The sequence below is a fragment of the Aethalodelphis obliquidens genome, unplaced genomic scaffold, assembly GCF_003676395.1.
Source record: "Aethalodelphis obliquidens isolate GAN/ISIS:26980383/991018 unplaced genomic scaffold, ASM367639v1 scaffold7, whole genome shotgun sequence".
Lineage (NCBI taxonomy): Eukaryota > Metazoa > Chordata > Mammalia > Artiodactyla > Delphinidae > Aethalodelphis > Aethalodelphis obliquidens.
The window spans coordinates 42,843,355-42,855,936 of NW_020837951.1; positions in this window are offsets into that span (position 1 = coordinate 42,843,355).

Sequence of the window (12,582 nt, forward strand, 5' to 3'; positions counted from 1 at the left end):
GGGTAGAATTCCTACAACCAGGAATGTAGGAGAAAGTGTATTTCCCCACTGTTGGAAGCTTGGACCTTGGGATGGGCAGAGTTGGGGACCTTACCTAATATTGAAATTGTACCTGTGAAAGAGTAGGGCTAGGTTGATTGGGGGTCGACTGAGTTTCTGCATCCATCAGGCTATAAATCTGGGAGCATGAGCCATAGTGCAAGAGGGTGTCAGTGGTTGCTAAGTGGTTGGAATTGTTGGCGGTAACCATGGCTATGGCACAACAGGGGAAGCCAAAATGATCTCAGCTGGTCCTAGTGAAGTCTTGTCATCAGTGAGCCAAGCAATTGGGATCTGAGAGAAGCAAGCATTAGAGGTGAGAGTAGAGGAAGGAATTGACTAAATCCAGCCTAAGGAATTGTGGTGGAGATGCTTTATGAACAGGATTTTCATCAAGAGCAAAACAATCCAGTGTCTTTCTCCTGAAGTTAAAATTAAGTAGAGGGTCTGGACCCTCTGGGAAGGAGGGAAGGAATGGGCCTTGTGGGTTGGGGCTTGTTCAAGTGTTAACTTAGCAGAAGTAAGAAAGCCATAGACCTCCCTCTAAAACCTCTTCAGGCCTTTCTTTTACACCTTAATCAGTCTTGTACATCCCATTTCCCTTACTATGTGTGAAATCCATTAGGGCAGGCCAACCCCTTAACAAAGCAGGGCTTATTTGATGTTTGGTGAATTGTATTTCTAGATGAGTCTAAGATACGCTGTATCAAGTGTTTTCTTGGATACTGAAAAAGAGACCTTGTTTCACCCTTGTAATAAATGTTGGCTTCCTTGAATAGTGGGGAAAAGAAAGTGGAGGCAAACCATTTTGGGTGGTGAGTGAGCGACTTTTGCTGCTTGCCAAGTGCATCCAGGGCTCTCAGGTGCAACTGAGTGGCAGAAGTTGGTAAGATGGGCTTGACTGAGACTTCTAAAAACACACAGGTACAGAGTTGAGTGTGCACAATATGTACTTTGTAGAAGTGGAATTCTGCTCTTGGGGGAAGCATCTATGTAAGCTTGAGATGGCACCAGAGACTAATGTTCTAGGTAGTGTATGGGTAGAAATGGACATAGAGAGTGAATAAAACAAATATTCCACATGATGCTTAAGATGTAGTTGTAGCAACTGAAGAGCATTTTTCTAAGGCAAAAGATCAATAGATGCAAAACATTATACAGTAAGTTTTATTTTATTTGGTCAGTCAGGAGATAAGTTGTTTATCAAATATTCAGGTTGTTAGAATGTTCTGCTAGGATTATATTTTATGGGAAACACTGTTGATTGTCTACTCAATATCCATTCTTTCTTTCTTCTTCAATAACAGAACTCAAAATTGTTGTATCAGGCCATGTGCCTAGCTATGAAATGACATTTTAAGGATTTGTTGCAGATAACAAGTATGCAGAGGTCACTACGTGGGGGCTTTCCAAGAGTTTTTCTGAAAGGGCAGAGTTGGCTGTGAAGCACAGCCTGTGTGCCATTCCCTCATTTCTTTTCATCCTGCCTAGAATTCTAACATGATGGTTGGAGTTGCAGCAGCCATCTTGGGACCATGAGGAAAACCTGAGGCTGGAAGTTACAAAGTATGTTATTGGAGTAGAGAGAAAGAGTTCGTGTTCTGGATGACCATGGAACTGCCATTCTAGTCCCAGACTATCCACCTCTGTGAAAAAAGTCTCTCTTGTCTCAACCACTAGTATTTTTGATTTCTGTTTGTTACAGTAGCCAAGAGAAATTCTTTCTTTAGGGTATTAAATACAATAAAATTTTCTCAACAGTATAGAGATAATGAACTTATTTCGTGTATATTTTTAGCCTCTCCTTATTCCTGAAACGATTAAAGCTAGATTTATAAGGATTCTTAAAATACAGGATTGCATAAACTAAAAATGTCAAAAGACACCCCCCCAAAAAGTGGAGATATCAAAAAAGATTCTCTTTTGTCCCACTTCATTTTATAATTCACATCAGGAACTTTGAATGCCTTACAGCTATCATTATGGAAATCATATGTTGGAAATTCTGGTTAATAAGAGTCTTGTTTAGTTGAAATCCACTATGGAGAGCTCAAGGTAGTATAATGGAAACTCTTCTAACTGGCCATCATTTGTTCAACTCATCAGAGTAACTAATGCTCTTCAGTTCTCAGTAAAACTGACTCATGCCCCTCTGTAGCTTGTTGAGTAGCACCCTGTCCTATAATCAGTTGTGTTTCTTCTGAAATTCCTCTGTACCAATTGCACTTGTTATAGTAACTACATAATTTAATTAAATATTATAGTTTGGTAACTGATAAAAGGGAAAGAAAATAGTTGTTTCTATGAAAACTAAGTCAAATGTTTGGAAAGACTATAAAGATGAATTTTCCATCATTTTTTTGCTTTTGGGTTAGGTATGAAGAAACCAATTGTAATTGGAGGAAAAAAAATCAGTAAAAAATTTTTAGATTGCTTTGAAAGAATCTTTAAAAAATAGTGCATTTGAGTGTGGTGTGAAAGAAATGCCTGGGGAGCTCCAAAAGCATGGACTCAGAAGAAAAAAGATAGCCCTACATCCAAAATTGGTTAATATGTATGTGTTTAAGTGTTTTAATTGAAAATGAAATGTTTTAAAGGTATATATGTTTTTTAATAATTTGCCATTCTGTCAGACATTTTAAGTTCATTATTCCATTAGGATGGGTAAGAGGGCTTCTGCCACTGTGTACAGAAGTCACACTTAGTGCAGGCATGTTAAATAAAGGAATGAAAATCCAAGCAGTAATTAAATGTACCAGCTGGTAAATAAGTGGTGCTGGTGCTCCTCCTACTGTGTTACCCTTTGCTGCTGGGGGCAGACATTACTAATCAATCAGTCCTCAACTGGCTCCTTTTCAATGTTGAACACCAAGTAGCTACTACCAGTCAATCAGCTGGCCTATGAAATGAAATCTTTTTGTCAACCATGGTTTAGAGTGGGGTAGTGTGGTAGGTGAAAGTCATGGATTGGCATGTCACTTGAGTCTGTGTAGGTTTTAAGTGTGTCAGGAAGATGAGTGTGTGGGGGATCTGATTGGGACATCCACCATCACATGGATTACTAGGATCCGTCTGACTAATCTCCCCCTCTAAGCAGTGTCCCGTTCCTCTTCACTCCATCAGTGTTTCTTCCAGAACTGTACTCTATTTATTTTTTCTTTTTTTTATTTTTTGCGGTACGCGGGCCTCTCACTGTTGTGGCCTCGCCCGTTGCGGAGCACAGGCTCTGGACACGCAGGCTCAGCGGCCATGGCTCACGGGCCCAGCCACTCCGCGGCATGTGGGATCTTCCCGGACCGGGGCACGAACCCGTGTCCCCTGTATCGGCAGGTGGACTCTCAACCACTGTGCCACCAGGGAAGCGCCAGAACTGTACTTTAGATGGAGAACATGATCTTGTCAGAGAGAGGTGAAGTTCTACTGGGATGTCCCTCAGAATCACTGGGGCTCAGCCATGCCTAGGTGCTTGGTGTGATAGCTAGGCTCTGGCAGCAAACTGTCCAGATTTGATCCTGCTGTCATCACTCCCTATGACTAAGGCAAGTTACTTAACTTCAAGTTTCCATTTTATCAATAGTGAGTTTATAAGGATTAAAAGCAAAAATGCGTGGAAGGTATAAAGGACTGGTTCCTACCACAGCCACACTCCCTACAGCAGGGTTTTGTAAACATGAATTCATGATCTCTTTGAAATCTTATACACATTTTTGTGCTCAGGGTCCATGACTTTCATCGGATTCTCAAAGGAGTCTGGGACTAAAACAAAAATGAAACAAAACAAGAAAAACTGAAGGCTTTCTTGTTTGGAGCAATACTTATCAAATTTTAATAAGTCACCTGAAGATCTTGTTAAAATGCCAGTTCTAATTCAGCAGGTCTGGGAGGGGGCCCGAGCCTCTACATTCCTAACAAGCTCCTGGTTGTTGCTGATGCTGCTGACCCATGGATCGTACTTTGAGTAGCGAGGGTCTGAAGTGTCTACCCCTTTCTTTTCTCTCATAGTGCTGAGAGGCACTGTAATGTGGTTTATAAAGCATGATCCATGGGGTCCAGATAGCTTGGGTTTGCTTTCTGGCTTTGACCCTTACTAATTCTATAATCTCGATCAAGCTGCTGAAATTTTCTCTGCCTCAGTTTCCTCACCTGTGAAATGGGGGAAATAATACTATATCCGTGGTAGAGTTGATATGAGGATTAAATGAGATAAAGAGTTTATAACAAAATCAGAGCATAGTAAATGTTATTCTAAGTTTATTTATCAACTTGTGAGTACACTTTCTGTTGCTTCTGCCACATTCTTAGCTCTGTCTCAGATGACCTAGTACTGTCTGGATTTCCTCTTGCCCATAGTAATGTCTCCCAGTTGGCTTCCTCAGAACACGAATGATATAGGGGTTAAATAAATTTGTGAAACATAATATATCCCTCTCTTGGGGAGACAGTATAGCAGAAAACACTTGTTTAGTCTAATTTTTTACAAATGACTTTGATCACAGACTTGAGAACTGTTTTTTCCATCTAACTCCTAATTCACACACATAAGACCTGGTATCATAAAGTAATAATTGTAGTGGCATGCTTATGAAGAGTGGCAGACAAAATCAGGGTCATTCTGCAGTGTATTGCACCAGAGGGGGTGGCTAATTCAGGTCTTCTGGGGTGAGGAAGAAGCTCTGAATCAGTACTGTCCACCAGCTGAGTACACCCCCTAGAGCAGATGCCTCCATGAGGGGCTGGGCACTAATGAGTGCATCTATTTACTCCTGCTTTTGCCTCTGCCACATGCAGCCAGGCCCTCAGATCACACATGAACAAGCACTGCCCAGACATGTGAAATTGGGAAGAGGTAGACTTTCCCATCCAGTGTTGTGTTACACTTATGCCATGATACTATTTCTCCTGTCAGCGTATTGTCTTTATTACCTAATTCTCTTCTGAGAGAACATGTGGAAACAATGATTCCTCTCCCTAACCCTGGCTTTTGGATCTAGTTTTTTGTTCTTTTAAGTAAATCAAAGCTGTGGCTAAATAATGAAGCAAGAGGATTATCTGTTGATTCATATATATATTGTTTTCAATTTAAAAGTGGGTCTGAGAGAGTTCCCAAGATGGTGGAGTAGAAAGACTCTGAGCTCACCTTCTCCCATGCGCACAGCAAAATTTCAGCTATTTACAAAACAACTACTTATGAAAAAATTGTGGGACTTCCCTGGTGGCCCAGTGGCTAAGACTCCTCACTCCCAAGGCAGGGGGCCCGGGTTCGACCCCTGGTAAGGGAACTAGATCCCACATGCCTCGACTAAGAGTTTGCGTGCCACAACTAAAGACCCCGCATGCCGCAACTAAAGATCCCGCATGCCGCAGCGAAGATCCCACATAATGCAACTAAGACCCGGTGCAGCCAAATGAATAAATAAATAAATAGATGAATATTAAAAAAAAGAAAAAGAAAAAACTGGAAACCACCAGAAAAGATCTTCTACAATAAAGATATAGAGAAGGAACTACAATGAGTTGAGTAGGAAGGGTGGAGTTGTGGTATAGTCAAGACCGACAAACAGGAGAATAATTACAAGTGCAGAGGTTCTCCCCAAGGAGTGAGGGGTCTGAGCCTCCACACTGGGCTCCCTAGCCTGGCGGTCCTGTGCCAGGAAGATGTGTCCCCCAGGACATTCGGTTTTGAAGGCCAGCAGGGCTTACACTCAGGACCCAGAAGACTGTGGGAAATAGAGACTCCACTCTTAAAAGGGCTCACACAAAATCTCACACGCTCCAGGACCCAGGGCAGAAGCAGTCATTTGAAAGAAGCCTGGCTTAGACCTAACAGCTGATTTTGGAGTCTCCTGGAGATGCAGGAAGCAATGGGAGCTCACCCCTGGGGACATAGACATGGGCAGCAGTCATTTTGGGGAGCTCATTCTACCATGTGGACAGCAGTGCTGGCAAGTGCCATTTTGAAATGCTCCCTCTAGCTTTTTAGCCTCAGGATCCAGCCCCGTCCATGCCCACCAGCCTATAGGCACCAGTACTGGGATGCCTGAGGCCAAGCAACTAACTGGGTGGGGACACAGTACCACCCACCAGAAGGCAGTCTGCCTTAAAACCCCTTGAGCCCCCGGCCGACTCTGCACATGGCAGAATAAGAACAAAGTTAATAGAAGGAAAGGAATCATAAAGGTCAGAGCAGAACTATAAACTGTAGTTTATATAGTTATACTATAAACTATATAAACTATAAAACATTGGTGGATGAATTCAAAAATGATGCAAAGAAATGGAAAGATATCCTGTGTTCTTGGATGAGAAGAATTAATATTGTAAAAAAATGTCCATACTAGCCAAAGCAACCTACAGATTTAATATGACCTCTATCAAAATACTTTTGACATTCTTCAGAGAACTAGAACAAATAATCCTCAAATTTATATCAAACCACGAAAGACCCTGAATTGCCAAAGCAATCTTGAGAAAAAAAAACAAAGCTAGAGGTATCATGCTTCCTGACTTCTGACTATACTACAAAGATATAGTAATCAAAACAGTATGGTACTGGCACAGAAACAGACACATTGATCAACGGAACAGAATAGAGAGCTCAGAAATAAACCCACACAATTATGGTTAATCTAAGACAAAGGAGGCAAGAATATACAATCGAGAAGAGACAGCCTCTTCAATAAGTGGTGCTTGGAAAACTGGACAGCTACATGGAAAAGAATGAGATTAGAACATTTCCTCACACCATATACAAAGAAAACTCAAAATGGAATAAAGACCTAAATGGAAGACTGGAAACCACAAAACTCCCAGAAGAAAACATAGGCAGAACACTCTTTGACATGAGTTGTAGCAACATTTTTTGGGATTTGTCTCCTAAGGCAAAGAAAACAAGAGCAAAACTAAACAAATGGGACCTAATTAAACTTAAAAACTTTTCCACAAACCATAAATAAAATGAAAAGACAACCTACTGAATGGGAGAAAATATTTGCAAATGATATGACTGGTAAGGGGTTAATATCCAAAATACACAAACAGCTCATACAACTTAATATTAAGCAAACAACCTGATTTTAAAATGGGCAGAAGACCTGAATAGACATTTTTCTGAAGAAGTTAAACAGATTGGCAACAGACACTCGAAAAGATACTCAGCATCGCAAATCAAAACCATAATGAGAGGACTTCTCTGGTGGTCCAGTGGTAAAGAATCCACCTTCCAATGCAGGGGACATGGGTTTGGTCCCTGGTTGGGGAACTAAGCCTACATGCCACAACTGCTGAGCCCATGCACTTTGGAGCCCACGTGCCACAACTAGAAAGAAAAAACCCACATGCCACAACTAGAGAGAAGCCTGTGTGCCACAACTATAGAGAAGCCCTCGTGCCACAACAAAGAGCCCGCACGCTGCAATAAAAGATCCCGCATGCCACAACTAAGACCCGACACAATCAAAAATAAAAATAAATAAATAAAATAAATATTTTTTAAAAAGTTAAAAAAAAAAACCATAATGAACTACCACCTCATACCTGTCAGAATGGCTATCCTCAAAAAGACCACAAATAGCAGATACTAGCGAGGATGTGGAGAAAAGGGAACTCTTGTACACTGTGGGAATGTAAGTTTGTGCAGCCACTGTGGAAACCCAGTATGGAGGTTCCTCAATAAACTAAAAATAGAACTACCATATGATCCAGCAATTTCACTCCTGGGTATATATCTGAATACAATGAAAACATTAATTTGGAAAGATACATGCACCCCAGTGTTCATAGCAGCATTATTTACAATAGCCAAGATGTGGAAGCAACCTAAATGTCCAATAACAGATGCATGGATAAAGAACATGTGGTATATATATACAGTATATATATACAATGGAATACTACTTAGCCATAAAAAAGAATGAAATTTTGCCATTTGCAGCAACATGGATGGACCTGGAGTGTATTATGCTTAGTGAAATAAGTCAGACAGAGAAAGATGAATACTGTATGTTATCACTTATATATGAAATCTAAAAAATAAAACAAACTAGTGACTATAATAGAAACAGGCTCACAGATATAGAGAACAAACTAGTGGTTACCAGTGGGGAGAGAGAAGTGGGGAAGGGCAAGACAGTGGTAGAGGATTAAGAGGTACAAACCACTATGTATAAAATAAATAAGCTACAAGGATATATTGTACAGCACAGGGAATATAGCCAATATTTTATAATAACTATAAATGGAGTAAAATCTATAAAAATTTTGAATCACTAAGTTATATGCCTGAAACTAATATAGTATTGTAAATCAACTATACCTCAAAAAAAAGTGACACGAAAAAAATGGGTCCAGGTATATTCAGATTGAGAAAACAGATTAAATTTTAGGATTTGACTAGTACAGATTATTTTTTTTCAACATCAACTTTATTGAGGTACAGTTTATATAAAAAGTGCACTAATTTTAAATGCATAGTTCAGTGAGTTTTGACAAGTGTGCCTGTGTAACCAATGCGACAGTTGAGATACAGAACATTTCCATCACCCCCAGAAGGCTTGCTTGTGCCCATTTGAAGTTTCTCTTGCCCCAAGCAACCACTGATTTGATTTCTATCATCATAGATGTGCCTGTTCTGGAGCTATCATGCAAGTGGAATCTTATGAATAAACTATTTTATGTCTGGCTTGTTTTGCTCAATTCTCATTTGAGCATCATCATTTTTGTTATGTGTATCACTAGTATCAATAGCAGAACGTTTTTTAAAAAAAACCTTTCATTTAATTCTGTCAAAATGTCAACCATTATGCACACATTATAAACCAATAATATGTGCACACTGAAACATGTTTTTATTTTATTTTTTAACACAGGCCAACTCCTAGGTTGAGAATACTGCTATGTGCTGACATATTTGAGCAGCTCTGAGTATATTGTAATTGTGAGGGCTGTGTGGGGTAGTGGGAAGACTGTAGTCACAGTGCCGGCCCTGTCACAGACTTTGAGTTTGAGCCGGTTCCACCACCCAGTAGGGTTCTATTTCTCCATTTGTACTAGCCTTTGCTGCTTCCTGAGGCCCATTCTGGGGCTGACACGTGTTGTTTTGGGGATGGTCAATGAGCTGTGGAACCAGCAGAGGGAGCAAGAGTCAACAAAAATGACAGAGTTAGGTCAGCATCTTGAACCGGCCCCTATGATACATGCCGCCCTCAGCACAGTGAATGCACTGTTCCAGAGCTCAGCAAGTCCTCTGGTGGACCAGCTTTTAAAGTGACTTACGATTCTGGATATGATTTTTCAAACAGATTTCTCTGATTAGGTGAGATGGTAGTTTTTATAAAATTTTTGAATTATAAGATATTCTATTGCAAATGAGAGGGAGGATAAAAAATAAGAGATCCCTGTGTGGTCTTATAAGCAAACAAAATAGATTCATATTAAAAAACTTCTGTAAATTAACCTTTAAAATACTATAATTTAATAATTATTACCCTAGAGTAGAATCGTAAAAAACATGTTGAAAGGGGCCACTTCAGTTTACTTTTCAGTGAAAAAAGGAACACAAAGAAAATTAGACTGAGTCATTGGAAGTGTAGTTTATAGAATTGTCAAAAATAAAATATTTTCTAACATACCATTATCTGAAAATAGAATCTAGTTTTTAAAAGCAGTTAACTGATTTCACTCTGAAGCCAGATCTGTATAATTGCAGTTAAATGGATACTTCATGCCATGAAATTCCCCTCATTTACCATGTCTGCACCTTCAGCTCACAGAATTATTTTTGTTCTTTATTCACTTTGCTTCTATAAAGATAATTGATGTTGCATGAAATATTTATAGTCTTATATTTGCTCCCCAAATTCTCATCATAATATTGAACAACCTCTAACCAGAGAGGGAAATTAGGTTGGACATGGTTTGCTGGGAAACATTCTGTAGGATTCTGAACACAACGCCCACCTCTCCTGCTACAAAGTTTTGTTTTGAGATAACTAATTTGGTGAAGAGTTTTGTCATTTTCAAACGAACTCTGTAATAGGACACATGTGGATAAGAAAGTGAAATAAGTGATAACTGGCATCTTTCAGGTAAAATTAGGAGAGTACTAAAAAGGCAAGGGGGTGAGATGAGTGAGAAGAGAATGAAGTGAAGTGTGGAAATTAAGGAAGACCTGTGTAGGTAGAGACAGCCTATATCTGTCTTGTGTTGGAAAACCTCCTTTCACTTGTTGAAAAGCTACCTGATGAGCCTCTGTAGAAAAGATGAATCTGATGTCATTTAACTAGCCTGTACTACAGAGAAAGAAGGAAGCATCCCAATTATTTTTATTAGGCCAGCATAACACTGATCCAAAAACCTGACCAAGATAGCTCAAGAAAGAAAACTACAGACTGACCTCACTTATAATTGTTGATGCAAAATCCTAAGCAAATTACCAGCAAATAGATTCCAGTAGTACATTTTGGAGAAAATAAACCATGTCCAAAGAAAATTATTCTAAATGTTAAGGGATGGTTCAATATTAGGAAGTCTATAAAAAACGTAATCACATTAAAATGCAGAGAAGCATACGATGTAAAACAGGCTGGGTGGTTTTAAGACAAAACTGCAGGAGAGAGATTGGTTCAAGATGTCAGAGTAGAAGGACATGCACTCACTCCCTCTTGCGAGAACACTGGAATCACAGCTAACTGCTGAACAGTCATCGATAGGAAGACACTGGAACTCAGGAAAAAAGACACCCCACATCCAAAGACAAAGGAGAAGCTGCAATGAGATGGGAGGAGGGGTGCAATCACAATAAAATCAAGTCCCATAACTGCTGGGTGGGTGACTCACAAACTGGAGAACATGTATACCACAGAGTCCACCCACTGGAGTGAAGATTCTGAGCCCCACGTCAGGCTTCCCAACCTGGGGGTCTGGCAATGGGAGGAGGAATTCCTAGAGAATCAGACTTTGAAGGCTAGCAGGATTTATTGCAGGACTTCGGCAAGACTGGGGGAAACAGAGACTCCACTCTTAGAGGGCACACACAAAGTAGTGTGTGCATCGGAACCCAGGGGAAGGAGCAGTGACCCTATAGGAGACTGAACCAGACCTGCCTGCTAGTGTTGGAGGGTCTCCTGCAGAGGCGGGGGGCAGCTGTGGCTCACCAAGGGACAAGGACACTGGCAGCAGAAGTTCTGGTAAATAACTCCTTGGAATGAGCCCTCCCAGAATATACCATTAGCCCCACCAAAGAGCCTGGGTAGGCTCCAGTGTTGGGTTGCCTCAGCCAAACAACCAACAGGGAGGGAACGCAGCGCCACCCATCAGCAGACAAGCAGATTAAAGTTTTACTGAGCTCTGCCCACCAGAGCAACAGCCAGCTCTACCCACTACCAGTCCCTCCCATCAGGAAGCTTGCACAAGCCTCTTAGATAGCCTCATCCACCAGAGGGCAGACAGCAGAAGCAAGAACTACAGTTCTGCAGCCTGTGGAACGAAAACCACATTCACAGAAAGACAAGATGAAAAGGCAGAGGACTATGTGCCTGAAGGAATAAGATGAAACCCCAGAAAAACAATGAAATGAAGTGGAGATAAGCAACCTTCCAGAAAAAGAATTAAGAATAATGATAATTAAGGTGATCCAGGACCTCAGAATAAGAATGGAGGCAAAGATCGAGAAGATGCAAGAAATGTTTAACAAACACCTAGAAGAATTAAAGAAAAAACACTTAGAAGAATTGAAGAACAAACAAACAGATGAACAATACAATAACTGAAATGAAAACTACACTAGAAGGAATCAATAGCAGAATAACGGAGGCAGAAGAACAGATAAATTCTGGAAGACAGAATGGTGGAATTCACTGCCATGGAATAGAATAAAGAAAAAAGAATGAAAAGAAATGAAGACAGCCTCAGAGACCTCTGGGACAACATTAAATGCAACAATATTTGCATTATAGGGGTCCCAGAAGGAGAAGAGAGAGATATTTAAAGTGATGAAAGGGAATCAACTACAACCAAGATTGCTCTACCTCGCAAGGATCACATTCAGATTTGATGGAGAAATTAAAACCTTTACAGACAAGCAAAAGCTAAGAGAATTGAGCACCACCAAACCAGCTCTAAAACACATGCTAAAAGAACTTCTCTAAGTGGGAAACACAAGAGAAGAAAAGGAGCTACAAAAACAAACCCATAACAATTAAGAAAATGGTAATAGGAACATACATATTGATAATTACCTTAAATGTAGATGGATTAAATGCTCCAACCAAAAGACACAGGCTTGCTAAATGGATACAAAAACAAGACTCATATATATGCTGTCTACAAGAGACCCACTTCAGACCTAGGGACACATACAGACTGAAAATGAGGGGATGGAAAAAGATATTCCGTGCAAATGGAAATCAAAAGAAAGCTGGAATAACAATACTCATATCAGGTAAAATAGACTTTAAAATAAAGAATGTTACAAGAGACAAGGAAGGACACTACATAATGATCAAGGGATCAATCCAAGAAGAAGATATAACAATTATAAATATATAT